This window comes from Sorex araneus, chromosome X (genome assembly GCF_027595985.1).
Source record: "Sorex araneus isolate mSorAra2 chromosome X, mSorAra2.pri, whole genome shotgun sequence".
NCBI classification, from domain to species: domain Eukaryota; kingdom Metazoa; phylum Chordata; class Mammalia; order Eulipotyphla; family Soricidae; genus Sorex; species Sorex araneus.
The window spans coordinates 167,090,352-167,117,183 of NC_073313.1; the positions used below are offsets into that span (position 1 = coordinate 167,090,352).

At 59.0% G+C, this 26,832-nt stretch overlaps 1 protein-coding gene across 1 annotated transcript in view; it reads left to right on the top strand.

The window, feature by feature from the left end:
* Window positions 1-419: 419 nt before the first annotated feature.
* Window positions 420-26,832, top strand: part of CXH1orf21 (chromosome X C1orf21 homolog) — a 62,448-nt gene continuing 36,035 nt past the window's right edge. Inside the window, exon 1 of the mRNA XM_055120615.1 lies at window positions 420-646. The gene's annotated coding sequence lies outside the window, so the exon portion shown is untranslated. The remainder of the gene's footprint in view (window positions 647-26,832) is intronic.

Sequence of the window (26,832 nt, forward strand, 5' to 3'; positions counted from 1 at the left end):
CCAAGGGGTACCCGAGACGCGCGCGCGTGCCCAAGACTCCCCCAGACACGCGCTAGTGCCCAAGGGGTACCCGAGACGCGCGCGCGTGCCCAAGGGCCCCACCACAAGAAGCGCGCCTGTCCAGATGCACAAGCGTCAGCCACGCGCTCGTGTCCAACGGGTCCCCGAGTCGCGTGCGCGTGCCCAAGGGGTCCCCAAGGCCCGTGCGCGTGTCCAAGGGCCCCCCTGAGTCGCGCGCGTGCCTAAGGGCTCCTCCGAGTCGCGCGCGCGTGCCCAAGGGTCCCCGAGGCGCGGGCCCCCGAGACGCGCGCGTGCTCGGGCGCAGCAGCGTCAGCCGCGCGCGCGCCCGGGGGTCCCGCCGGCGCCGCCCCCGCCACACGCCGACGCAGGCGCGCGCCCTGCGCCCATCGCCAGGCTCCTCCCGGGCGGGCCGGGCGGGCGGGAGTGTCGCCGACGCCCGGGGTCCCGCCCTCGCCGCGCCCGCCGGCGCCCGCGCTGCTGCCCAGTCCCGGGGCTCCAGGCGCGGCCGCCGCTCTGCCCGCCCGAGGGGCCGCCTGGAGCGCTGGCGCCGCGCCTCGGGCCCGGCTGCGGGGGCGCGGGCCGGCGGGGGCCGGGGGGCCGCCCTCAGCGCCCCCCGCGAGCCGAGGTAAGCGGGGCCCGTGGGGGGCGCGGCGGGGCGGGGTGGGGGGACGCGCCGGCCACTCCCGGAGGCCCGGAGGGGCCGCGGGCCTCTGGGTCCCCGCGCCCGGCCCTCCGGCCTCCCCGGGCCTCCCCCCGGAACGCGGAGCCCCCCGAACCCGGGACCCGAGCTCCTTCCCCTCCCCCCCGGTGGGTGGGTTTAGGGGAGGGGTCCCGGCGCCCCGGGATTTCTGAAGTTCTGACCTCCGGGGGCGGCGGGGGGCCGGGCTTGGGGTGCTCCGGGGCTCCCCCACCCCCACTTCCCGGCAGCCGGGCTGGGGGGCCGCAGGCCCCGCCGCAGGCTGTGGGAGAAGTTGGGGGGTCCCCCCAGCTCCCCGTGCGCCCCTGCCGCCCCCTCCCTGTCTCCGAGGGGCCGCCGCGCGCTCTGCCTCTGTCTTGGTTTTGCGCCGCGGAGCCGGAGGCCTCCGGCCCATTCATTCCTTCCCGGGGGGCTCCCCGGGCACCCCGAGGCCCGGCCAGAGCCCCCCCCCGGGCGTCCCCAGGTGACCAGCCCGCCGGCCCGAGCGTCAGCCGCGGGCTGGGTGAGGGGGAAACGGCGTTGGATGCGGAGCTGGGCTGGCGCGCCTGGCGCGCGGCCAGCCCCCAGCCGGCAGGCAAACTCCAGAGCCCGCCCCGGGGCGCCCGCGGCTCCTGCGCCCGGCAGCCCGCACCCCGCTCCGGGGAGAACTTTGCAGCTTTCTCCTGAAAACGTTGTTGCTGTGGTTTTGGAGCCACACCCGGCGAGGCTCAGGGCTGATGGTTCCTGGTTCTGCGCTCGGGGGGGGGGGGGGCGGGGGGGACCCTTTGGGATGCCGGGGGTGGAGCCCGGGTGGGCAGACGCCCTCCCCGCTGCCCTGTCTCTCTGACACCTTTTATTTTGAAAGGGAAACAATATAGAGTCTTGGAAACGCGGCACATTCTCCCCCCAGGGTGGGTCCTAGTGACCTTCCACTTTGGGTGCAGTTTGGCCGTGCCCCCCCCCCATGCAGCGGGGGTCCCAGTGGGCCTGGACGCGCGTGCTGGGAGGGTAGAGGAGGCTGTGTGTGCCCCCCACCCCAGGATGGGAACCGGGCCTTGCCTGGTGTTTGCCCACGAGCCTTTGACCATTGTCAACACCCGCTGCTTCGAGTCTGGTTCCCAGTGGAGCAGGCGGTGTCCGTGGGGGGCACGAGGGTGTGTTCTGATAAATGGGCCTTCAGGGTGGACCCCCCAAAAATATTTCCTATCCAGTGTTATCATTTGAATCGGCTGGGCGGGCTTTCAGAGAATCGTTTGGGTGGGGGGGTGACCAGGGAAAGCGGGAACAGAAACCTGGCACTTGGGTGAGATGGACGGGCAACGTAGGGGGGGCTGCTTCTCCTCCAGGCTGGGGCCGCCTGCCTGGCCCCGGAAGTCTGTTCTTGGGCACCGGTCGTTGGGTTTGGTCGCTGGACGGAAGCCCCCCCCCCCCCCCCCCCCGGCTTGCTTCTGGGCTAGAATTTCTCTCTGCCCTCGGTGGAGGCTGCCTCCCTCTCCGTCTCTCCATCTCTCCGTCGGACCTTCAGGGCTTTCGAGGCTCCTGAGAGTCGCGCTGGAGGTAGGCCGGGCACTTGTCACAAATTACAGAGTTTGTCCCGAAGCCGCGCTTCCTTTCGGAGCTGACTCAGTGTGCGTGCGTGTGTGCGTGTGGGGCAGAGGTGAGTGGTCTGTGTGACACAGCCCGGCTGATTCACAGGCCCCGGGGTTGAGCTCCTGGCAGCGTTGGGGACGGGACCCTGATGGGCCTGGCAGGGATGAAGCGGTGACTTGCCCTCTCGGTCAGCTGGATGGACCTGGTAGCATACCTCAGGCCCCCTGAGGGCTTGAAACACCCCCCCCCCACACACACACACAGACACACACACAGACGCGCGCGCACACACACACACACACACACACGCCAAGCCCCTCACCTACAGTTAGAGCTGGGCCTGCCTGGTCCCGGTTCCTTTCAGAGTTGGATGATTTTTGTTTTATTTCGGTCTCTGGGGCCAGGCTCACCATGCCGGGGGACTTGAGGACTGGAACCCAGGACTCCTGGGGGTTCTGCTTTTTGGGTCCCACCCAGCGGTGCTCAGGGCTGACTTCCTGGCTCTGCACTCAGTGATCACTCCTGGTGGTGCTCAGGGCTGACTTCCTGGCTCTGCACTCAGGACTCACTCCTGGCGGGGCTCAGGGGGACCCTATGGGATGCCGGGGATCGAACCCGGGTCAGCCGCGTGCCAGGCCAACGCCCTCCCCGCTGTGCTCTCGCTCCGGCCCCTGGGTTGGGTTTTGGAGGCGTGTTTGAGGAAGCGAGTGAGTGACTGAGGCTTCTCCAGGGTGAGTCCGCCTGAGGGCCTTGTCTTGAAGGAAGACTGGGGGTGGGCAGAGGTGGGCGGACGGCCTCACCCGAGGGTCCCTGGGTCTCGTTAGTCTCAGGACCGCCCGGAGAAGGGAGCATTAACGTGGCCCATTTCGAGGCGGCCGTGAGAAGGCAGTGTTCGCTAGGTCCTGTGGAAGCATCCGGAAGCCTGGCTCGGGCTGCAGGAAGGGCTGGCTACTGGGATTCCGGGTTCTAAGCATCCCTGGTGATTTATTTGTTTGTGGGGGACCTTGGGCACGTGCGTCTGGAGAGGTAGGTACCCGGCCTGCACGCCTTTCCGGGCCAGGCTGCATGGAGGCACCCCCCCCCCCCCACTAGCCCAAGTTTAATTTTACTAGTTACGGTTGCAACAAGAAAGAACTTGCAGCCAGAACGGGAATGCCACCGCGTCCTGTGTGCATGAGTCTCCCTGGTGGTGGTGGTGGTGGTGGGCAGGGGTCCGGCTGCCCGTGCCTTCTGCGGGGGTCCTCCAGAACCACATTGGGCAGAGCCGGCGGCCCGCCGTGATGGATGGTTAGGGAATGAACCCAATTACTCAAGGTCTGTCGTGTGTCAAGGAGCCAGGGGGAAGGAGGGACGAGGAAATGAACTCCCTGCGGATGCGGACGCGTTAGGCAAGCTCCCGATTCTGGAGTAGAGTGTCTTGATTTGGGTGGGGGGGGTTGGGAGGGATGTTTTGGGTCGGGGGCTACACCTGGCCTTGCTCCGGGACTAGGGGGTGCCAAGGATGGAACTGGGGGGGCTCTCTGTGTTGCCAAGTTCCTTGCGTCTTCTCTTTGGTCCTGGGATAGGGTTTGTGAGTGTGTGTGTGTGTGTGTGTGTGTGTGTGTGTGTCTGTCTGTCTAGATTTGGGGATCACCCCAGATGCGTTCTCAGCAACCATCCCTGAAGATGCTTACGGGATCTTGGGGTGCCAGCGATGGAACTGGGGTCTTCAGGAAGCAGGAAGTGGCCTTCCCTTTTGTCTGATCTCTCTCGAACTCTGGTTAGGATTTTTTTTTTTTTTTGGAGGGGTCCCACCCGGCGATGCTCAGGGCTGACTCCTGGCTCATGCACACAGGAATTACTCCTGGCGGTGCTCGGGGGACCCTGTGGGATGCTGGAAGTCGAACCCGGGTCAGCCGCGTGCCAGGCAAACGCCCTCCCCGCTGTGCTATCGCTCTAGCCCTGGGTTGGGTCTTTATCCATTTAGTAAGTATTATTATTGTTTCGGCTTTTGAGGCCAACCGCTGGCAGTGCTCGGGGCTTGCTCCTGGCCTGTGCTCCGAGGTCACTCCCGGTGGGGCTCAGGGAGCTCCGTGGGGTGCCGGAGATGGAACCTTTTGGGTCTGCCACGTGCAAGGCAAGTGCTTTCCCCGATGCCTTTATTTCTGGCCCCGGGGTAGGATTTTTATTATTTTTGGCTTTTAGGCCACGCCCGGCGATGCTCAGGGCCGACTCCCGGCTCTGCACTCAGGACTCACTCCTGGCAGTGCTCGGGGGACCCTGTGGGATGCCGGAAATCGAACCCGGGTTGGCAGTGTGCCAGGCCAACGCCCTCCCCGCTGTGCCGTCACTCTGGGTCTGAACTTCCTGCACCCAGGGCCCGGCCATTCTTTGCTGGGTGTCTGGACCAATGTCCAGGATGTCTCCCAGGCTCCTCCCCGCCTGGTGCTCCAGCCTCCGCCTGCCCTCCGGCCCCCTGCTCTTCCCCGAACCTCCTCCCCCAGGCTCCCACCCACATCCCAGCACACGCTCAGATCTCTCCAGGACCTGCCTTTGCCGGTTTGGCTGGTTCGTACTATCTCAGCAGGGGTGTGTGTGTGTGTGTGTGTGTGTGTGTGTGTGTGTGTGTGTGTGTGTGTGTGAGAGAGAGAGAGAGAGAGAGAGAGATTGCGTGTGTGTGAGCTTGAGTGAGTATATAAGTGTGTGTGTGTGTGTGAGACTATGACTAGGTGAGTCTGTGTGTGAGAGTGTATGAGTGTGTGTGTGTGTGTGTGACAGAGTGTGTGAGTGTGAGACTGTTGGTGTGTGAGACTGAGAGAGTGAGAGTGGATGAGTGTGTTTGTGTGACTGAGTGTGTTTGTGGGAGACCGAGTGAAAGTGTGAGTGTGTGTGTATGTTACTGGGAGTGTGTGTATTGTGAGAAAGTGTGTGAGTGAGAAAGTGTATGAGTGTGTATGAGTGAGAGTGTATGAGTGTGTGTGTGACAGTATGTGAGTGTGAGGCTGTTGGTCTGTGTGAGACAGAGAGAGTGGATGAGTGTGTGTGTTTGTGGGAGACCGAGTGAAAGTGTGAGTGTGTGTGTATATTACTGGGAGTGTGTGTATTGTGAGAAAGTGTGTGAGAAAGTGATTGAGTGTATGAGACTGAGTGTGGTGAGTGTGACTGAGTGTGTCTGAGGGTGTGTGTGACAATGTGTGCGTGTAGGTGACTGAGAGTGTGTGAGACAGAGAGAGAGAGTGTGTGTGTGTGTGTGTGTGTGTGTCTGCATTTGTGTCTGCATTTGTGCTCACTTACTGGCTCATTTACTCTCTGAGTTTGGGGGCCACCCGGCAGTGCTTGGGGCTCATCACCTCCGACCTCCTGCTCCTGAGGGGCCGTGGGGTGCTTTGCTTAGTCCTCCCTCTCTTCCTCCACTTTCAGGCCACACCCGGCGATGCTCAGGGCTGACTCCCAGCTCTGCACTCAGGGATCCCTCCTGGCGGTGCTCGGGGGACCCTATGGGATGCCGGGGGTTGAACCCGGGTCGACTGTGTGGAGGGCACACACCCTCCCCGCTGTGCTGTCGCTGTCCCCAGGACGACAAATCTTGAAAAGCGTTTCTCCGATTTCCCTGCCTGTGGCAGCCCCTGAAACACCCGTTTTTTCCTCCTCTCCCCCCGACGACCTTTCCCTCCCCCTCCTTGGGGTTATCTCGGGGTTGGCTCGGGAAACGCCCCCATGCCCTGAACCCCGGCCGACCTCACTGGTTGGCGTGTCCCTGATCCCTGGAAAACTGTTCCGAGTACACTGACCGCTCCGCGTGGAACTCAGCTTGGTCGCTTTTTCCCCTATAAATCCCTCTCGCTGTCGCCAGGGTCTGTGGGAACTCAGCCACACTCAGAAAATCCAGGCGGAGCTCCCCCCCAGCCCCCCGCCATGGGGTCCTTTGCAGCTGGCAGTGCTCAGGGCTGACTCCTGGCTCAGTGCTCAGGGATCACTCCCGACAGGGCCGTGTGTGGTGCTGGAGATTGAACTCGGGTCAGTCCAGCGCCCTAACTAAAACCCTGAGGTTTGGGGCTGGAGCGATAGCACAGCAGGTGGGGCGTTTTGCTTTGCTTGCGGCTGACCCGGGTTTGAATCCCAGCATCCTATAGGGTCCCTCGAGCACGAGCCAGGTGTGCAATGCCGGGTGTGACCCAAAAGGCAAGGGGAAAAAAAAAAGAAAACGGTTTCTGGCTTTCTCTGTGCCCACAGGCGTGTGCTTGGGGGTGGCCCCACCCCCTTTGAGGAGGGCTCCACGCAAAGATTTAGGGTCCCTCCCCCACCTTCCCCTCCGCCCCCGATGGAGAGGGCGAAATCGGTGTCGGGAGAAATGTGGATGGAGTCGGGGATTCTCGCCCCAGCTGCTGGCGGGGTGAGGGGGTACCCCCACCCCCATCAGGCCCCTCCCTGGGCCCCCGTGTCTGCGCAGGGGTCCGAGGGCAGCTTAGCAGGACCCTGCGTCCTCGCAGGGGAGAAGGAAGCCTGGGGAGGGCCGGGCAGACCACCCCGTCCTGGCCCTGTTGGTTCGGGGTTTCAGACCCAAGGCCGCCTCCGTGCGAGGTGTGGTCCCCCCTGAACCCCCCGGAACGTCTCTTTGGTTTGTCGGCTTGGGGGCCACACCCAGCAGTGCTCAGGACTAGACTCCTGGCTCGGTGCTCAGCCCCACCCCTGGTGGGCGGAGGGTGGGGGCCCCTCTGGGATGCCGGGATTGTCCGCAGACAAGGCAAGCACTGCCCCTGCGGCGCGTGGAACCTTTTTATTTTACTTTAATTTTATTTTTTATTTATTTAGTTTTTTTTTTTTTAGGTTTCTAAAAAATTGTGTTTGCTGAATTGAAACATACAGGTGCAAAGTTGTTCATGGTCGGGTGTGAGTCCTACAGGGTTCCTACACCCGTCCCTCCGCCAGGGCTCGTTTCCCAGCACCTGTGTCCCCAGGGTCCCTCCCGTCACCCCCCACCTCTATGGCAGACATGTCTCTCCCTCTCCCCCTTCTCTGTCTCTCTCTCTGTCTCTCTCTCTCTGTCCCTCTCTCTTCCTCTCTCTCACTTTGTCTGTCTCTTTGTCTCTCTGTCTCTGTTCCTCTCACTTTGTCTCTTTGTCTCTCTGTCTCTCTCCCCCCTCTCTGTCTCTTTCTCTGTCTCTCTGTCTCTGTCCCTCTCACTTTGTCTTTCTCTCTCTCTCCCCCTCTCTGTCTCTTTCTCTGTCTCTGTCCCTCTCACTTTGTCTCTTTGTCTCTCTGTCTCTCTCCCCCTCTGTCTCTTTCTCTGTCTCTGTCCCTCTCACTTTGTCTCTCTGTCTCCCCCTCTCTCTGTCTCTTTCTATGTCTGTCTCTATCCCTCTCACTTTGTCTCTTTGTCTCTCTGTCTCTCTCCCCCTCTCTGTCTCTTTGTATGTCTGTCTCTGTCCCTCTCACTTTGTCTCTTTGTCTCTCTGTCTCTCTCCCCCCTCTCTGTCTCTTTCTCTGTCTCTCTGTCTCTGTCCCTTTCACTTTGTCTCTTTGTCTCTCTGTCTCTCTCCCCCTCTCTCTGTCTCTCTGTCTTTCTTCTCCTGTGCGTTAAGGTTTGCACTGCATGCATTAAGAGGTTGTCCTGTCTGTCCCCCTTTCTCCTTTCAGCACTCAGTTCCTGTCCCAAGTGAGCATTCCCAATGCTCGCTGTCTAGTGCTCCCTTCTCCATCCTGACGGCTGGAAGCTCCCCATGGGGTGCAAAGAACCTAGCCCTCAGCTGGGACCCCCCAGACTGTCACGGGCTGTCCTTACCCGCCATGGCACCTGCCCTTCCCGGCTGCTTCAGGGTCCTGCGGAAATGCCCCCAGCGACCCCGTAGCTCGGTGACTCCCAGTTTCTCCTGTTCCCCGAGCTTCCTGTGCTGTGTCGACTCAGTTCCCCATCGTCAGCTGTGGGTCTCGCTTCTGTTGAAAGCGCCGGGGGGGGGGGGGGGCGGGAACGTAGCCAGGAGCCCCCGTGTGAGCTCTCGGGGGCTGATGGGAGTCTGCCGGGAAGGAACCGAGGCAGTTGCCGTCTTACTGTTTGTTTTCTTTTTGGGCCAAACCCGGCGATGCTCAGGGCCGACTCCTGGCACTGTGCCCAAGAATCACTCCTGGCGGGGCTTGGGGGACCCTATGGGATGCCAGGGATCGAACCTGGGTCGGCCGCGTGCCAGGCCAACTAACGCTCTTCTTGCTGTCCTATTGCTCTAGCCCCCGGCTTAATAATGGTCATTTCTAGACCTTTCCAGCAGGTCAGAGTTGGGGGTGGGGGAGATATAATCTATACTCCCACCCGCATAGATGCGTGTGTAGATATGTTTTCCTATGTTCATGTGCACCTGACATAATGTCGGTATTCGTCTGTATAGCACAGCAGGTAGGGCATTTGCCTTGCACGCAGCCGATCCGGGTTCGATTCCTCCATCCCTCTCGGAGAGCCCGGCAAGCTACCGAGAGGATCCTGCCCGCACGGCAGAGCCTGGCAAGCTCCCTGTGGTGGATTCGAGATGCCAAACACAGTCACAACAAGTCTCACCGTGGAGACGTGACTGGTGCCCGCTCGAGCCAATCGATAAACAACGGGATGACAGTGACAGTGATATGTGTGTTATTGCTTCTTGCTTTATTTTTTTCCCCTCCTAGGTGGGGGTGGGGTGGGGAAAGGGGGCAGCTACTTCAGGCTCTGCACCTTTTCTTTTTAATTACAGGTTCCCCCAAACCAGGGGAAGGAAACCCAGATTCCTCCTTGCTTCTTTGAACGGCATCAATGCACCGGGCTCGCTCCTTGCTGGCGGCCGGGTCTGTGTCTGCTGGTCTCTGTGCCCCCTTTTGTGGCAGGAATGATTTGTTTTTGTCTGAGGGGCCTTATTTGCAAATCAGACCTTTCCCCTGAACCGAAACATTCTTTTCTCCCGAAGGCCTCGGACAGTTGAGTGATGGGCAGCTCTGGCCCCCAGCCGCCCTGAGCCGCCTGCTGAATATTCATGCTGAAATCCCTCCTTCTGGGGGGGTGCCGGGGTCAGGGGGGAGAGATGGATTTGCCGCTTGGCCTCTAGAAGCTTCTATAGCCCCTTTTGTGGGAGACTCTGTTGGTTCCCACCAGTTGGAGCCACCTCGAATGCGATGGACTGACCCCACTGTCTCTGCCCCCCCAGATCTGCCCGTGAGAGAAGCCCCCCCTTTGTCTCGATTTGCATCTCTCTGAGTATGTTTGGCCCTTTCCTAGTGCCTGGGCTATTTGCATTTCCTTTTCCTTGAGTTTCTCCGGCTCCTTGGCCCATTTTTCTGAGGACTTAGAGGCTCTTTCCCCCCCCCCATGCCCCCTCCGCCTTCCCCGACTGAAGCTGCCTCTCCCCGATGAGAGATATTATCTCTCATCTCTGATACTATCTCTCATCTCTGAGGGTTTTCTGCCCGTTCGCCGTTGAGCGTCATTTCTTCTTGTCAAGTTTTTCGTTGAGGTCCTGCCCTTCTCTCCGTTTCCTCGTGTGACGCTTACTCTGGAAGAGAAATTGGTAAAACAAACTGGATAATTCTGTTTTGTTTTGGGGGGGCCACACCCAGCGATGATGCTCAGGGCTGACCCCCGGCTCTGCACTCAGGAATGCAGAGAATGCACTCCTGGCGGTGCTCGGGGGACCCTACGGGATGCCGGGGATCGAACCCAGGTTGGCCGAGTGCCAGGCCAACACCCTCCCCGCTGTGCTGTCGCTCCTGTCTCTGATTATCCATTTTCAATTCACTCAGAGTATTGAAGATACTAGTTCCGTCGTGTTGCCAAATGGTTTTATTTCTTTTGTCTGGGGCCACACACAGATGTGCATGTGTGTGTGTGTGTGCGTGTGTGTGTGTGTGTGTGTGTGTGTGTGTGTGTGAGAGAGAGAGAGAGATGTTGTATGTGGGAGTGCATCTGAGTGTGTATGACTATGAAAAAAGTGTGTGACTGAGTCTGAGTGTGTGCGTTTATGACTGAGTGTGTTTGCGTGTGTGTGCGCGTGTGAGGGTGTGTGTGTGTGACTGTGAATGTATGACTGAGTATGTATGAATGTGTAAGTATTTAAGTGTGTGTGTGTGACAGTGTGAGTGTATGTGGCTGAGAGTGACTTAGTGTGTATGACTTCCTTCCTCCCTCCCTCCCTCCCTCCTTCCTTCCCTCCCTCCTTCCCCTCCTTCCTTCCCTCCTCCCCTTCCTTTCCTCCTCCCTCCCTCCCTTCCTCCCTCCCTCCCTCCCTCCCTCCCTCCCTCCCTCCCTCCCTCCCTCCCTCCCTCCCTCCCTTCCTCCTTCCCTTCCTTCCTTCCTTCCTTCCTTCCTTCCTTCCGCTCTGCACTCAGGAATCACTCCTGGTGGTGCTCAGGGGACCCTATGGAATTCAAGGCTCGAACCCTGGTCAGCCACGGCACGGCAGACCCCCCTGTGGGAAGTACTATCTGCTTCCAGCCCCTTCTTCTGTTTTCTTGTTTGTGGGTCACACCCAGCCATGCTCAGAGCTGCTTCCTGGCTCTGGGCTCAGGCTCACTCCTGGGTTGAAACTCAGGGGCTCCTGTGGGGGTCCCGGGAATTAACCCAGGTCTGCCACCTTCAAGGTGGGTCCCTTACCCTCTGCTGCATCTCACTGGCCCCCAAGGGATGCTCTTTTTGGACTCACTGCCCTGTGCTCCCTTTCTCCACCCTGTCTGGGCTGTGGCTGAGAGCTGGAGGGGAGGGGAGGGGAAGGGGGTGCATCTGGGTGTGGGGTAACAGAGGGAGCTCGGCGGAGGGGCAGTGTGAGAGGTGCAGAGTGGATGGCCCCCAGACTCGGGGTGGAAACCCTTCATCCCGTGGCCAGGAAGGGCGTGGCCCTTGCACTCAGCATCCCGTCATTCTGACTCCTCCTCCGCCTTCAGAATTTCCTGTTTAGAATTTCCTTCAGCTGCAGAGAGACTCAAAGCGTTTCAGCGCCGAGAGGAGATCTTGACGTTGGTTTGTGGAGGGAGATTTGGAAATGAGTCTGGTGTAGTTTGGCTTTTTGGGGTCCCACCCGGCGATGCTCAGGGCTGACTCCTGGCTCTTTGCACTCAGGAATCACTCCTGGCGGTGCTTGGGGGACCCTATGGGATGCCAGGGATCGAACCCGGGTCAGCTGTATGCAACGCAAACGCCCTCCCCGCTGTGCTATCGCTTCAGCCCCGTGAAGATGTTTCTGGAAGCAGGAATTTTTTTTTGTGTGTGTGTGTGTAAAACGTTTCTTATCTCACGTTTCTTATCAACACATGTGAGCGTGTTGAGTGATTTAGACCTCCTTTAGAGGAGCATGAGAAATCTGTGATTCTGGGGCTTGGGGTCAAGACAGGGTCCAGCCACTGGTTATCTCTCTGGACATAAGTGACCAGCAGTGACTTGATGGCGGTGAAATTGTCTTGATGTCCGCCCGTTCTGGAAGAGAAACTGCTGCTCATTTTCAGAGTTTCTTCTCACATAAACTGGGAATCAGCCCTGTCTGACATAATGGGCGGCGAATTTGCCAGAACCCACCCACCCTATATCTCGGGATTCGTGTTTGGTTTCTTTTTTTTTCTCTCAGACAGTTCTGGAATCCTGCAGAAATCACGGAAATGAACTAGTTCCTTCTGGGGTAAAAGGCTGCATTGCATTCTGTTGCCTTGCATCTTTGCTGCACTATTTGTGGACATTGAAGTTTATGTGGGGGGCTTGGGGATCAGTTTTTGATCAGATACAACAATCTGACAATCTGAGTGACCGCTGGCTTCCCCCCACCCTTTTTTTTTAGTGCTGAAGCATTTTACTTGATTTTAAATTTTATTTATTTCTTAAATTGAATCACAGTCAGATACACAGTCGCAAAGGTGTTCATGATTGGGTTTGAGTCATGTAATGTTTCCAACACCCGTCCCTTCACCAGTGGACATTTCCCACCACGAATGTCCCTGCACCCCATGGCAGGATCTCTCTCTCCCTCCCTCCCTCTCTCTCTCTCTCTCTCTTTCTCCCTCCCTCTCTCTCTTTCTCTTTCTCTTTCTTTTTCTCTTTTTCTCTTTCTCTCCCTCTCCCTCCTTCCCCTCCCTCTCCCTCTCTCTTTCTCTTTCTCTTTCTCTTTCTCTCTCTTTCTCTGTCCCTCTCCCTCTCTTTCTTTCTCTCTTTCTCTCTCCCTACCTCTCTCCCTCTTTCTCTCTCCCTCTCTCCCTCCCTCTCCCTCTCTTTCTCTTTTTCTCTCTCTCTTTCTCTCACTCTCCCTCTTTCTCTTTCTCTCTTTCTCTCTCCCTCCATCTCTCCCTCTCTTTCTCTCTCCCTCCCTCCCTCTCCCTCTCTCTTTCTCTTTCTCTCTCTTTCTCTCCCTCCCTCTCCCTCTCTCTCTTTCTCTTTTTCTCTCTTTCTCTCCCTCCCTCTCCCTCTCTCTCTTTCTCTTTTTCTCTCTCTTTCTCTCTCTCCCTCTCCCTCTTCCTCCCTCTCCTTCTCCTCCCTCTCCCCGCCCCCTCTCTCTCTCTCTCCCCTTTTGGGCATTATGGTTTGCAGTACAGATACTGAAAGGATGTCATGTATATCCCTTTACCTCCTTACAGCATGTATACATACATGATGTCAAGGGATATCATGTACATCCCTTTAGCTCTTGCCCAGAGTGACCATTTGTAACTATTACTGTCCGACTGACCCCTTCTCTATCCTAACTGCCCCCCGCCCCCCACCCCCATACTTGTGGCAGCTTCCCACCACCGACCAGCCCTCCTCACCCCTGCTGTAGCTAGCCTTTGATACTAGTCTCATACGATTCATTTTTTTTAATATCCCACCAATGAATGCGGTCATTCTATATCTGTCCCTCTCCCTCTGACTCATTTCACTCAGCATGAGACTCTCCATGTCCATCCATTTATAGGCAAATTTCATGACTTCATTAAAAAAAATTTTTTTTATCCCCTGAGGATGGGGTGGGCAGAGCTCAGGGACCTCCTGGCTGTGCTCGGGGACCATGTGGTATAGGAGTGGAACCAGGCTTGGCCGGATGTGAGGCTCACACCGTCACCTCTGTACCGGCTCTTAAGAGGTTTGTTTCGTTTTGTTTTCTTAAATTTGGCTTCAGGGAGGCTTTTCAAAGCACCTTGCCCTCTGCAAGCTCTAGAGATGTCCCTGTAGATGGAGGAAGGGGCATAGCCTTCATTTATTCACGCTCGTCAATAAATGAACAATATTGATGTCACTTAGGTTCTGACTCGCATATGTGACCCCTGGCTGCCTTTTACCAGTTTCAGTTGAGTGCGTTGGTTAGTGACAAAAATATTAGTGCTTTTTGGTGAGGTTTTTCTGGACAGGTTCTTGATTCTCTCTGCGTTTCTGTTTTTGTTTTATTGGTTTGGGCCATACCTGGCGGTGCTCAGGGCTGACTCCTGGCTCTGTGCTCAGGGATCAGACTCCTGGCGGTTCCCAGCGGGACTATACAGGGTGTCGGGAATCGAACCCGGGTCCTCCACGTGGAAGGCAAGCACTCCCACTGTACTATAACTTTTTTTTTTTTTTTTTTTGCGCATCACACCTTAGGAGTTACTCCTGGCTCTACACTCAGGAATCACTCCTGGCGGTGCTCGGGGGACCAAGTGGGATGCTCGGAATCGAACCCGGGTCAGCCGTGTGCAAGGCAAACGCCCTCCCCGCTGTGCTGTCGCTCCAGCCCTGTGCTATAACTTCTATCATGAGAACAAACTGGGTGTCCTCTGAGTTTGCCTGGACAGACACACCCCAGACTTGGGTTTGAAACCTCATGCTTTGTGCCGGAGGATACACAGCTGCTGGCTGGTGTCCACTTAAATGACCTGATTGAGAGAGATGATTAGCTCAGCGGGGAGGGCGTTGGCCTTGCACTCGACCCACCCGGGTTCGATTCCCGGCATCCTCTAGGGTCCCCCGAGCACCGCCAGGAGTGATTCCTGAGTGCAGAGCCGGGAGTCAGCCCTGAGCACCCCCGGGTGTGACCCAAAAAGAAAAAACCAGAGGGGTTGGAACGATAGCACAGCAGGGAGGGCGTTTGCCTTGCACGTGGCTGACCTGAGTTCAAATTCCAGCATCCCCTAGGGTCCCCCGAGCACCGCCAGGAGTAATTCCTGAGTGCAGAGCCAGGAGGAACCCCTGAACATCGCCGGGTGTGACCCAAAAAGCAAAAAAAAAAAAAAAAAAAAAAAAAAGAAAAGAAAAAAAGAAAAACCCAGAATGAAGGTCAGTGTCCCACAGCCACATAGGAGAGGGCCCACAGCCACATAGGAGAGGGGCATTTCTCCTAGTGTTCCTGGACGCGATGCTGGCTTGCAGACGTCTCCCGCAAAGGTCAGCCCCTGAACGCCACATTGCTGAGAGAGTTGTTTGCAGACAGACAAAAGCTGGGATTGCTGCAGCCTCTTGCCAGTGCTGGGAAGAGGAGCTAGACCAGTTCAGCCGGGAATAGCGCCTGGCCTGAGTCAGTCAAAATTGCCTTGTTTTGGGGTTTTCGGGTGTTGTAGCCTTTGGAGCCTTCTTCCCGGCTCTAACAGTGGCTTATTTGGGGGGAAAAGGTCCCACCCGGCGATGCTCAGGGCTGACTCCCGGCTCTGCACTCAGGAATCACTCCTGGCGGTGCTCGGGGGACCCTAGGGGATGCCGGGGATCGAACCCGGGTCGGCCGCTGTTTGACACGTGTACAGAATAAACATTCTGCAAATAACTGGGCTAGAGAGGTAGGGTAGTGAGAGATAGGATAGTGAGAAAGGCTGACCCGGGTTCGAGGCTGACCGGGGTTCAATCCCCGGCATCCCGTAGGGTCCCCTGAACCCCTCCAGGAGTGATGCCTGAGTGCAGAGCCAGGAGTCAGCCCTGAGCATCGCCGGGTGAGGTCCAGAAACTGAAGAAAAAAGAATTAAGGGGATCTTCACAAATTCCAAGTCAGCTTTATGTCTGTCTTGAGTGAAACTCTTTAAAGCTGCGATGGCAAATAGGTGGCTTTTTGTTTTGTTTTGTTTTCCATTTTTTGGGTCCCACCCGGGGCGCCCTTATCTCAGAAAGGGTGGCGGAGAATTTCACCCCAGCCTGACCAAAAAGTCACCTTTAACCTCAGAGTCCCCTCCCAGCCGGGCCAGTGGGTGGCCACTGTGCAGGGTTTAGCTTCCCAGAGACGCGTGGAACCTTCTGGAAACATTTGCAGGTTCCCTGGCCGCTCTCTGGGGCTTGGTGGAACCTGGAGGTGCATCCCTGTCTCGGAAGTGAGTCAGAGGAAAGTCGAGGAATCCCCGTCCCAGCAGCTTGGGGGGGCGGGGCGCGTTTGGGTTCACCTCCACCCACCCCCCACCACCAGGACGCCCCGGCCCGAGTGCAATTCCCGGGACTTCTGGAAGTTTCTTTCCTCCTTCTCCTGCGTCTGATTTGGCTTCCTTCGGCGTCTTCTGCGTTTCTCCCGCTTTTCTGTTTTTTTTTTTTTTTTTCTTTTTGGGTCCTACCCGGCGATGCTCAAGCTGACTCCTGGCTCTGCACTCAGGACTCACTCCTGGCGGTGCTCGGGGGACCCTAGGGGATGCCGGGAATCGAACCCGGGTCTGCCATGTGCCAGGCCAACGCCCTCCCCGCTGTGCTGTCGCTCCAGCCCCTCTCTGCTTTTCTGGTTGTCGAGTGACATCTGCTTTTCCCTCTGCCAACACGGCCTGGGACTTCCTCCTCTTCCTGCGGAACCTTCCGGTCCCCCCCCCCAAGCCCCTCTTCGGTGCCGTCTGGTTGCCCGTGACAGCTCGGAGCAGGGACTGTCTGCCTCGACCTGTCCTTGGAACACCCAGACCTCCAGGGTGTGTAACCCAGCGACAAAACTGTGACAAGACCTTGGGCTCTGCCTGGTCCCGGCGAGCGAGCTTGGCGCCTTCTAGAACTTTCTCCCGGGATCTCTGCAGCTTGTCCCTCTCGCCAGACCCGCCGTGGTGGCGGCGGTGGGGGCGTGCGGGGCGGCTGTGTTTCCACCCCGGCGGCAAGGGGAGCTGAGGGGTAATGAGGCCACGGGAGCTGGTCACCCCCGGCCCCCCGCCTCGGCCCCGGACGCCCCTCCAGTTTCCAGACGGGGTGAGATCATTTCCAGTCTCGGCAAGGCAGGTTGTGACGCACCAGGGTCCCCACTCGGAGGGCTGCTTTGTGGGCCACGCCCAGCAGTGCTCCGGGGCGACTCGTGACTTGGTGCTCGCTCGGGGCGACTCGTGACTTGGTGCTTGCTCCTGAAATTGGAATTCGGGGCTCCCTGGTGGCCTGGCCAGATATCTTCCCCGATTACAATGGCCCGATCGGGGGGTCTCCCTCTCATCCCAGGGGGCCGATCCGATGGCTGACCCTCCAATCAGCACCGTCGCACCTCTCTGAGTCCTGGTACCCGTGCTTTTGTCCAGTGTCCCCCCCCACCTCAGAGAGACCCCCGGGGCCCAGTGAGGGTGCAAGGCCCTTCTGTGTCACCCTAACATCACACGCCGAGTGCGACGCCCCCCCTCCCAGGCTCCGGGGGAGGGTTCCCACCTGGGTCCCTGTTCCCGTTCAGCTCTGCCTACCTAAACATCTTTGGGTTGGGGGGATCGGCGAGACAGCTTCGGGGGGCTGGTGTCAGGGTTTGCATACGGGATACCCCATCGTTAACGTTTTTCCAAACCCCCACCCCCCCCCCCCCCCGCAAGCCCATCACCACCACGTAATTCCTCGGAGCTCTGCCAGGGGCCGCCCCCGCGGGAAATGGCCCCGGATCAAAAATAAATAAATAAAAGTCACTTTTCGTACAGTGACTCACTGGCCCACTTTGCAGCCCTCCTCGGCCATCTGTCTGGGGGCTGCGGGGCGGGGGGGGGTTGACATGGTTAGGGGGGGTTTGTCAGCAGGGGGGTGGGCTGGACGCTCCCAAGTGAATGAACTATACCCCCCTGGTCCCGTGGAAGCATGGCGTGGGGCGGTGGCACTCTGGGTCCAGCGAACGGTGACGGGCCCCTCTCCTCCCCAGACATGATTGAAAACTTTTTTTGGGGGGAGGAGGGGTCACACATCTGGCAGTGCTCAGGGCTTCTTTCTTCTGGCTCTGAACTCAGTGCTCACTCCTGGCGGTGCTCGGGGGGGGCCCTGTGGGCTGCTGGAAATTGAACCTGGGTCGGCCACGGGCGAGGTGAGTGCCCGGCGTCCTGTGTTATCTCTCCATCCCCAAGGAGGGGGGGACAGCTTGTGACATTCGGGGGCTCGAACCTGGAGCGTCTTCATGCGACCTCCATCCCGCCTAGCTCTTTCTGGCCCCGGCAGGGGTGAAGGGGGAGAGACGTTTTCTTTTTTCTCTTCTTTTTTTTCCTTGTTGGGTCCCACCTGGCGATGCTCAGGGCTGACTCCTGGCTCTGCACTCAGGAATCACTCCTGGCGGTGCTCGGGGGACCCTATGGGATGCTGGGAATCGCACCCAGGTCGGCTGCGTGCCAGGCCAACACCCTCCCCGCTGTGCTATCGCTCCAGCCCCTCCTTCCTTCCTTCCTTCCTTCCTTCCTTCCTTCCTTCCTTCCTTCCTTCCTTCCTTCCTTCCTTCCTTCCTTCCTTCCTTCCTTCCTTCCTAACTTCCTTCCTAACTTCCTTCCTTCCTAACTTCCTTCCCTTTCTTTCTTCCTCTCTCTCTTCTTTGTCCCACCCTGTGATGCTCAGGGCTGACTCCCGGCTCTGCACTCAGGAATCACTCCTGGCGGGCGGTGCTCAGGGGACCCTATGGGATGCCGGGGATCGAACCCGGGTCGGCCGCGTGTCAGGCCAACGCCCTCCCCGCTGTGCTCTCGCTCCGGCCCGAGAGACATTTTCTTGAGGATAAGCCTGAGTCTCAGCTCCCCTTTCCCGCCCTGACATACCGCTGGCTTCAGGCCCCGCCTTCCCCTCTTCCCCTCCCCCCCTCCAGTGGTCTTAACTGCTCAGGGGGCTTCAGGGCCCACCATGTGCCTCTTCCTGCCGTGCCCGGCTCCGTCACCAACAGAACCACGATGCTCTTCCTCGCTCCCCCTGGCCCGCCGGGCAGAGGGTCGCTCCTATGCGCCCGGGAATGACATCACCTTTATTTTCTTTTTTTCTTCCCTTCTGCTTGCAAAAGGCAGGCGGCTCTGCCCGCCGGGTGCTGGGGCTGTCTGCTGCTAAATCCGGCGTGCCGGGCACGTCTCCATGGCACTGTGCGTGCGTGTGGGGGTGTCTGCGTACTCACACCGGGCACCATCTGGCAAGCCAGCCCCCCCGGGGTGGGGTGTGCGGGCGCCTCTAGGTGCCTCTCGGGGCCTGCCGGCCTCCCGGCCGCACTCAGAACGTTCTAGGCCCTTGGCACGCTGGCGGTTCTAATGGTCACCATTAGACCGTGCATGTCAGACTAGCATCCGGCCACCTCACGGGAGCGGCACGGAGACCTGGACACCCGCAGATGCTCACGGCGTCCCTTTGTCTGACGGTTACGTGTCCCCCGAGAGCCGATTCTGTTTGCCTCTGGTTGCTGCTAAGCTCTGGGCTGCAGCCACGGGCCTTTGATTCCGGAGGTTTCCGGGGCCGGTGGGAGAACATGGTGGAGTCCCCCAGCACCCACTCTCCCGGCCCTACGCCCCGCTCAGGGACCCTTCGTCCCAATCTCAGCCTCGCATCTTCCCTGGAACCCCGAGAGATGCTTCTGTCCCCACCTCCAGAGAGAAGAATGCAAGTTCTTTCTAACAACCACGACAGGGATGGAGCGAGAGCCCAGCGGGGAGGGCGTTGGCCTGGCACACGGCTGACCCGGGTTCAATTCCCGGCATCCCCGCCTAGGGTCCCCTGAGCACCACCAGGAGTGATCCCTGAGTGCAGAGCCGGGAGTCGGCCCTGAGCACTGCTGGGTGGGGCCCACTTGGGTTTGTAATAACCTGATGCCTCTTGGACTTTTCTTTTTTCTTTTTTTTTTTTTTTTGCTTTTTGGGTCACACCCAGCAATGCACAGGGGTCACTCCTGGCTCATGCACTCAGGAATCACCCCTGGCGGTGTTCAGGGGACCATATGGGATGCTGGGATTTGAACCCGGGTCGGCTGCGTACAAGGCAAACGCCCTACCCGCTGTGCTATCACTCCAGCCCCTGGACTTTGCTTTTTTGCAGAAGCGAGAGTGGCCGTGTGGGTTCGAGGGCGCCCAGCCCTAACGGGCCCCCGTGCTGCTCTGTCACCGTGGTCACAGCTGCCTTGGTGAGGACGGGGCCGGACGGGGCCTTGCGGAGTGGACGGGTGCAGAGAGGACAGGCCGGGGATGGGGGGGGCAGGCTCTGTCCCTGGCCTCTGTCACCCTCAGGGGTGCCCCAGGGGACTGGGGTGCTGAGGTGGGGCTTTGAGGGGCCTTCCCGACCCCAGGGTGGGCGAGAGGCCGGGGGTGAGCGGCTGCGGCCTCCGAGCTTTTCGGGGGCCACTGAGGGTGGGAGTGACGCCGGGGGGTGGTGTCAGTCTGGGCTCAGGGCACCCCCGTGGCCAGGCCCCTCGGCTCAGGGTCACTCCCGGCTCTGCACTCAGGGATCACTCCTGGCGGGGCTCGGGGACCCTGTGGGATGCTGGGGATCGAACCCGGGTCAGCGCGTGCAAGGCCAACGCCCTCCCTGCTGTGCTGTCGCTCTGATCTCTCTCTCTCCCCCTCTCTCTCTCCCTCTGTCTCTCCCTCTGTCCCTCTCTCTGCCTCTCTCCCTCCCTCCCCCTCTCTCTTTCTCCCTCTCTCCCCCTCCCTCTCTCCTCCTCTCCCTCCCTCCCTCTCTGTCTCTCCCTCTCTCTCCCTCTCTCCCTCTCTCTCCCTCTCTCCCTCTCTCTCCCCCCTCTCTCCCTCTCTCTCTCCCTCTCTCTCCCCTCTCTCCCTCTCTCTCCCTCCTCTCTCTCCCTCTCTCTCCCTCTCTCTCCCTCTCTCCTTCTCTTCCTCTATTTCTTCTTATCTCCCCTCCCCCTCCCTCTCCCCTCCCCCTCCCTCTCTCAGGGACTTTTGGGTCCCACCTGGCGATGCTCAGGGCTGACTCCCGGCTCTGCACTCAGGACTCACTCCTGGCAGTGCTCGAGGGACCGACCCTATGGGATGCTGGGGATCGAACCCGGGTCTGCGCCCTGCACTGTGGCCCCCGCCCCACCACCTTCTTTGCATTTTCCCACAGCAGCTGAGCGGCCGTCCGCCCGCCCTTCCCTTTCACGGAGCCTCACGGGCCTGTTATATGACTTTCGCGATAAATCAGCGTCTGTAACTGATTAGAGGAAGTTCCCTCTCCGGCGCCCTTTGTTCCCTTACTTCCCCTCCGGTAACCCCTAACTCATCTCTTCAACCTCGTCGTTTTGTTTATCTGAGGAAGGACTTCCCCGGTGGTGCAGGGGGTTACTCCTAATTTGGTGCTCGGGAGCTACTCCAGGTTTAGTGCTCAGGGCCTGCTCCTGCTTTGGTGCCTAGCGTGCTTCCCTGCACTCGCGTGCGTGCATATGTGCGCACACTGGGCTCGCGTGCACACACAGGCAGTCTGGCACGCACACAGAGGCCGTGCGCAAGCCCCGCCGTAGCTCGTGTTTGTAAACTCCGCCCGCCAGTGCTCCGCCAGTGCAGTGACGTTCTTTGTAAATAATCTTTGATTTTGGAAATAAAAGCTCGTGAGCGTGTCCCGGCCGTTGGCTGGGAATGAAAGCCTTCTGCGGCCCCCAGGAATCCAGGGGTCTTTCTGGAAGGTGCCTCCTGTGGGGGCTGACGTCAGACGGCGGGGGCAAGGCAGTGACCTCAGAGTGGCCAGAAAGGGTCGGATTCAGCTCCTGCGGATGAAATCAAGCCCCTCGCGGCTCCCTGGTGGCCAGTAGGAGGGGAGGGAGGACATGCCCCCCAGCCCCCTGCAGAGAGGATCTGGCTCCCCACCCCCCTGCATGCTGGAAGGTGCGAGGTCCTCCCCCTGGCCCCAGGTGTCCTAGGGGGTTTGTCTGGGGTCAGTCCGCACACAGTGTGACTAATACTCCCTCGAAGGTGTCCGAGGGGCTGGTGGGATTCTTTGGGCCACGGGGGGAGAGGCCAGATCTGTAGCTGGCTTCTCTCTGGTGGCCCGTGTCCCCCCGGCCCGGTCGTTTCTGTTTTCTGTCTTTTTTTGGGATTTGAGGGCCACACCCAGCGGTGCTCAGGGCTGACTCCTAGTTCTGTGCGCGTGACTGACTCCTGGCTCTGTGCTCAGGGCTGACTCCCGGCTCTGTGCTCAAGACTGACTCCCAATTCTGTGCTTGGGGCTGACTCCTGGCTCTGTGCTCAGGGATGACTCCCGGCTCTGTGCTCGGGGCTGACTCCCAGCTCTGTGCTCAGGACCGACTCCCAGCTCTGTGCTCAGGGATCACTCCTGGCGGAACTCGGGGGATTCTGGTGGTGGTGGCGGGTTCCTTGTGTGCAGGACAAGCCCCCGCCCCGCTGTACTGTCTGTCTTTCCAGCTCCTGCTGTTTGTTTTTTTTTTTTTTGCTTTTTGGGTCCCACCCGGCGATGCTCAGGGCTGACTCCTGGCTCTGCACTCAGGAATCACTCCTGGCGGTGCTCGGGGGACTCTAGGGGATGCCGGGGATCGAACCCGGGTTGGCCGCGTGCCAGGCCGACGCCCTCCCCGCCGTGCTCTCACTCTGACCCCGAGACACACTTTCGAAAGTTTTCTAAAAATGAAAGAACTTGGCTTCCCCCGTTTCGCTGTTGGAGAAGGGATGTGTCCCCCACCCCTCCCCCACCCCACCCCCGGAGGCGGTAAACACAGTGGCAGGGGTGAGAGGGGGCTGCTGCTCAGTGCGTGCTGCTAGGAAATTCTTCCAGCTCTTGGCTTCTTGCTGCTCCTGCATGCTGGGAGCACTTTGGGAGGAGCACCCAGTGCCGAGAGATGGTTCTAAAGGGCCCTGAGCCCCCCAGTCTGCAGGGGGAGCAGACGGCGGCCCCGCACCCGGGCCGTCCCTCCCCTGCGCTCTGCCTCGGCCGGCATGTGCCAAAGCTGCAGCTCTGCCGGCCCCGAGAGTTTCTGCCTCTGCTCAGGAAATCAGCCAGCGGTGCAGGAAGCGGGGGCCGGAAGTGTGCGTCTGGAGTTCGGTTTCTCGGCTCTCTGGCCCGCCTAGAGCAGTGCGTGCTGGGCCTGGCCCGTCCCCACCTGCTGGGGAGAGTGTTGGCTTCCGGGGAGAAGCGCCAGATGCGTTTGTTGTGGGGGGGCGTTGGGGGCGCAGAGCTGGGCCTGCTGAAGCGTGCAGAGGCCGGTGAGGTTTCTCGGGTGGTGCTTGCGGGGTGCAGGGGGCACGGACGGGGCCGGGGACGCCACACGCGGCAGAATTCCTCAGCATGTGCAGCAGAACTGGAGCGTTAGCACAGCAGGTAGGGCGTGGGCCTTGCACGCGGCCGACCCGGGTTCGATTCCTCCGTCCCTCTCAGAGAGCCCGGCAAGCTACCGAGAGGATCCCGCCCGCACAGCAGAGCCTGGCAAGCTCCCCGTGGCGTATTCGAGATGCCAAACACAGTCACAACAAGTCTCACCGTGGAGACATGACTGGCGCCCGCTCGAGCAAATCGATGAGCAGCGGGACGACAGTGACACAGTTGGGGGCTGAAGGCTCAAGGCTTCTGTCCTTCTTGCTTTCCTGCCTCTCCCCCGACTGTGTGTGCAGTGATGTATATGGGGGACGGGTGGACCCCTAAACAGAGATGGCCTTCCGTCTTTGCGTGCAGTGCTCTGAATTTGCTTCTCGGCTGGAGAATGAGCAGCAGAGGGTGGCGAGGCCTGGTTGGCCCCTCTGTGGAGACCAGCAGACTCCGTGTCCTCGTTTCTAGTTCTTCTCTGCAAGGGAGCGAGTGGACTTCTTAGTCCATTTAATACGGCCTCTCTGGGGCCCTGGGGATGGCACAGGGGTCAGGGCACTGCCCTTACACGTATGCAGCCGACCCGGGTTCCATCCCCGGCACTGCCAGGAGTAGTCACCCCTGAGCATGGAGCCAGGAGTCAGCCCTGGGCACTGTCATGTGTGGTGGCCTCAGCCCTCAATTAAATTAAAAAGCAGACTTTCTCTTCGGTGTTGGGGAGTCCGGACGGCTTCCTGGAAATGCCTGCCTGAGGAACCCCGAATCGACAAATATGATTTTTTTTTTCCTTTTTGGGTCCCACCCGGCGATGCTCAGGGCTTAACTCCTGGCTCTGCACTCAGGAATCACTCCTGGCGGTGCTCGGGCAACCCTATGGGATGCCGGGGATCGAACCCGGGTCAGCCGTGTGCAAGGCAGACGCCCTCCCCACTGTGTTTATCGCTCTGGTCCCTGGTGGTACGATCAAAACCCACCCAAAGGCTGTCGGAGCAATAACACGGTGAGGAGGGCATTTGTTTGCCTGACATGCAGCTGACCTGGGTTCGATCCCTGGCATCCCCTAGGGTCCCCCGAGCACCGCCAGGAGTGATTCCTGAGTGCAAAGCCGGGAGTCAGCCCTAAGCATCGACAGGTGTGAACTCGCCCAAAGTCTTTCTTTCACCCAGCATTCCCTGTTTTTACTCCAGTATGAAACTTTTCTTTTCTTTTCTTTTCTTTCTTTTTTTTTTTTTTTTATCCACACTCTGGCTCGTGGCCAGTTACCACACCAGAGGGGGATTTTTTTTTTTCCCTCCCACCCCAGCAAATTGTAATTTGTTTCGAAATAGATATCCTGACAAGGATTTCACAAGACTTCGACTTGGATTCGTTCCAGGAGTCGGGGGACACTCATTTGTGTCGAGGGAAACAGTAACTCGGTGAGGAGTAGACCTGGAGAGAGACCCAAACTCACTTGCTGCAAGTGAGTTTAATTCATTTTTTTTTCTTTGCTTTTTGGGTCCTACCCGGCGATGTTCAGGGCTGACTCCTGTCTCTGCACTCAGGAATCACTCCTGGCGGTGCTCGGGGGACCCTATGGGATGCCGGGGATCAAACCCTGGTCGGCCGTGTGCCAGGCCAACACCCTCCCCGCTGTGCTCTCGCTCCAGCCCCCTAGTTTCACTATTTCGTTTAAGTGCCCAGAGCTAATGATTGAAAGATCCGTGACCCTTGCCTGCTTATCTCTGTGTGGAGGGAATTCAGGCAAAGTTCAAACCACTGGAACGGAAGAGCTGATAACTTAAACTCTGTTTTTCTCTGTCCTTGCGTGCGCGTTTGGCGTGTTACGGAGCACTTGAGTTCTGGCCCCAGATGGGCAGAGCTGAAGGGTAAGAAGTCTGGGATTCCTGGGCTCGGAGCCAGAACTGTCTTGCAAGACTTGGCTCACCCAGCTTTGAGCTCCGCCAGGAGTGAGCCCCAAGCACCGAGCCAGGAGCGATCCCTGAGCACTGAGCCAGGAGTCAGCCCTGAGCACCGCTGGAGGTTGCCTTCACACAAAGGAGAGAGAAAATGGGAGTTTCTCCAGAGTGCGGTGGGGTGGGGGTAAAATAGCAGAGTCCCCATCCTGGGTGGGGATGTGTGGACCATTTGCGGAGAAGGGGGACGTGAGCCCTAAGGTTAGGAAGTGCGAGATTCAGCCCTTCCCTGGGGGTAGGGGGGGTGGGGAGGGGGTGGCGGGAGGGATGCTGGGGACATCGGTGGTGGAGGATGGGCACTGGTGGGGGGATGGGTGCTGGGTCATTGTAGGAGTGAAACATAGGCACGAAGGTTTGTAAGTCTGTAACTGCATCTCACGACGGTTCATTACAAAAATAATAATAATAACAATAATAATAATTAAAGGGGCTGGAGCGATAGCACAGCGGGGAGGGTGTTAGTTTGCCTTGCACGCGGCCGACCTGGGTTCGATTCCTCCGTCCCTCTCGGAGAGCCCGGCAAGCTGCCGAGAGTCTCCCGCCTGCACGGTAGAGCCTGGCAAGCTCCCCGTGGCGTCTTGGAGATGCCAAACACAGTCACAACAAGTCTCACCATGGAGACGTGACTGGCGCCCACTCGAGCCAATCGATGAGCAACGGGACGACAGTGCTCCAGTGGGTCATTCAAGATGGAAAAGAAAAAAGTGCTCGAGTCAGGCAGATGCAGGGACGAAAAGGCCACGTGAGTTGATTGAGTTTGCCCAGATGGTGGATGTGCAGCATCCGAGCGCAGTGGGGTGGCGTTAGCTCTGCCTTGGAATGAAAGTCTCCGGTTGCTGTTGTGGGTGGGGGGAGGCCCCCGGCCGGCCCCCTGGGTCTCGGGAAGGGAGGCGTGAAATCGACTGTCGGAACACCGTTCGCTCTTTGTTCCTCCTTCCCTTTCTTCTGCGTTTCCTCCGCCCTGCAGGGTTCTCGATCGAATGGACGAAGTTAAAAATTGCCTTTCTCCAGGGGAGTCCGTTCCCCAAATTACAGGCTGACTGCATGGCCCCCGGCCGACCCCCCAAGGCCGCCTCCAGGAAGCCCGAGTTCTCCGGCGGTACTTGCGGGGAAGGTTGCGTGGGAGCATTCGAATCTTTTTCCCTGTGGTGGGAACTTTGTTCCAGCCAGTGGCATGCCGAGGACCGAGGCTGACCCGCTCCTGTTTCATGCTTTGTGCTTCGAGCCCAGCAGAGACCTCCCCCTCCCCCCCCCCCCGCCGCCGCCGAAGCCAGCACTCGCCTGGGGACTGGGGGTGTGTGAGGGGGTGATGGCAGAGCAAGACGTGGAACCCGGACATTGTGGCAGTTTCCTGGGGTGGGCGGGGCGGGTCAACTCCCCTTCCAGAGCGTGGGGGCCCCTGGGGGTCCGGGGCCTGCGATGGGAAGATAAACAAACGCAAAGGTGTGGCCACGTAGCTGGGTGCTAAACTGAGTTATTATTCTTCTTCATCATCATCATCATCATTATTATTATTTGCTTTTTGGGTTACATCCAACGATGCTCAGGGCTGACTCCAGGCTCTGTGCTCATGAGTTACTCCTGGCGGTGCTCGGGGGACCGTATGGGATGCCGGGGATGGAACCCGGGTCAGACGTGTGCCAGGCCAATGCCCTCTCTGCTGTACTATCGCTCCAGCCCCTATGGATGGACCAGGTATTGATCAAGGTGCTGAACTGGGTGACGGACCAGCTGTTGTGTCACATCCCACGTTGCAGGAACCCAGGTTCCTTAGGGTAGGAGAAACCCGAGTCTTTTTCTGTTTTCTTTGGGGGTCCCGTCCCCCCCCCGGCGGTGCACAGGGGTTACTCCTGGCTCATGCACTCAGAGATCACTCCTGGCGGTGCTCAAGGGACCCTATGGGATGCTGGGGATCGAACCTGGGTCGGCTGTGTGCAAGGCAAACGCCCTCCCCGCTGTGCTATGGCTTCAACACCGAAACCTGAGTCCGGATGCCCCGTGCCCCGTCCTGTTCTCATCCCACCTTTGCTTTTGGGAAATGCCGAATCGTGTGGAAGGCTGTTTTATTTTTTGTTTTGTTTTGTTCTGTTTTGTTTTGAACCCCATCGGTTAAAACATATTGATCTGGGCGCCCTGGAAGACGATGCCTCCTCAGGACAGGGCTCTTTAAATAGATCTTTGTCATGGAAAGTTGATCAAATATTTAAATCGCTGCCCACGCTGAGTGGGGGTGGGGTGGTTGGTTGGGTGGAAAATCACGAAATCTACATCCACATTGGGGCCCCCTTCTT